Raw genomic sequence first — 2,089 nt, forward strand, 5'->3', positions numbered from 1 at the left:
ACTATCACTATTATTGTAAGAAATACAGTAAAAAGTTTAACAACTACACAAACTGTGTATTAAAGCACTGGAGTTTTTGTGTCAGAAACAGAATAGTGTTATTGCCACTGTTATGAAAATTACTGTGGTTCTTCTATTACATATCTCCATAATAACATCATAGAACTCTCTTTTCACCTCTGCCATAGACAGTCTACTTATGCAAAGCTCTCCCTGCCTCAGTATTTCTATCTATAAATGGCAACATCAATACTTTCCTTGAGGGGTGTTAGAAGGCATAGGTTGTTAATATTTATAAAGCATTTTCAAATTGTTGTATGGAAAAGGTAAAAAAATGCAAACAACAGTATGCAGAATAGGATATTTTAGTTATTCTATCATTGGTTATAGAAGTCTGGTGTTCATATTCTTTTTACAGATTTTTGTTATTACTTGCTGTTTTTCTCGTCTCTACCCTTCTTTTTCTTTCACCCCCATTTTGTACTTCATATTTTGAATTTCAATGTCTGTTGCTATGACAACACCACGATCTGACTAGTGCTGCCTTCAGACCCTTTTAAAATCTACGCTGTGCTATTTAAAATGACACATTTTGTGTTTAAGGTGCCTGGAGATTTCCTTAGAATAACCTGACAGGGTTTTCCCAATCATAAGCTATGGTGCAGATACACATTCCTAAATCCTAGTACCTGCCATTGCTTTTCTATCCCTGTACACATTACTTTGAATAATTGCCTCTCTAGGGCATGGTGGCTAAGTAGAAGATGGTGGGATTAACAAAAGGAAGCATAGTTGTCAGTCTTTCCATATATATAAATATATATATATACACATATATATGTATATACATATAAAAATAGGCAGGCACATGTACATGTGCACATACACAATTTGTTTTTCAGCTGTGTGCACGCTGGAATCTGCCACAGAACTTCTTAGAGAAGTAAAAGAAGCCAGCAAGTTCGGTTTAGTTTTAAAACAATGCATTAAAACTCAGCAAACGTAAGGAAAGATTACCAATGATGTGAGGGAATTCGTGTCGTGGTTTCATTCTTAAAAGGAGCTACTGATCCTTGCTAATGCCCGAATACAAAAAACAAGCATGTAATGGAGGAGCCACTCGTAATCCAAAGATAAGGACAACCATTCAAATCTCAGATTTCCTAAGACTATTTATATTCCTGATAAATTTATTGCTGTTATCATTAATCAGAGTCGTAGGCTGCAACCTAATAGGTGGTCACAGATAGGCTGCTCAAGTGCTGGAACAGACATACTGTAATCTAAATGTGAGATCTAAAAGATTCACTGCATCAACCAGTGATAAGGGAGGGGACAGAAGTCCCACAGATAAGTTCCTGAGCACTTAGACCAATTTAAAAAATAATTACAGAGCTTATGCAAAGTCATTACAAACACTGGGCCCCCATGCCTAATGTGACAAGCCCTAGTTTTATCCTGTACATCAGATGGCATTACAGACTGACACACTATTTTCATTTTCCCACCTCTAGCTCTATGGAGCAAGCATTGCTAATCCACAATATTATGCTCCTGAGTAGTTAAAAAAAAAAAAAAAAAAAAAAAAGTTCAATCTGCTGTGAAAATTTATTTCAAAGTCCCCTTCAGTTGCTGACTGAAGAGCTAGTTATTACTCTTAAGCTTGAGGAATAATAATGTCTCAGCTAAATGTCTGTCCTTGAAAGTCATAGGATTTGTTCTTGCTGCTTACTTGCCTGGATTGGAGAAAGGTGTGAATGTTTATGATTCACACGGTACAGAAGCCACCTTAAAAGAGTTCAGCAGTGTTAAGGCAAATTAATTTTGCAACTGCAAGAAAGCGTGACAGCTGTACATTGGTCTGCCTAAGTAAAAACACACTGAGCTTTCTGTTGATATTTTCTCTCGGACTGTAGATTCATGATGTGAAATCTTTGGATACAACACCTTAGGTCAGTATTGCTCCCTCTGCCACCCTTCCGCTACCACGTATTCCCCTCCTCGGTCTTCAGCATGCCGTTCCCTCACTTCCGCCCCCAGAAGTGTTTATGCAACTGTTCTACAAAGTAGATAAGGGAGATGACCCAAC

The sequence above is a fragment of the Pygoscelis adeliae genome, unplaced genomic scaffold (genome assembly GCF_000699105.1).
Source record: "Pygoscelis adeliae isolate BGI_AS28 unplaced genomic scaffold, ASM69910v1 Scaffold16, whole genome shotgun sequence".
Classification (NCBI taxonomy): Eukaryota; Metazoa; Chordata; class Aves; order Sphenisciformes; family Spheniscidae; genus Pygoscelis; species Pygoscelis adeliae.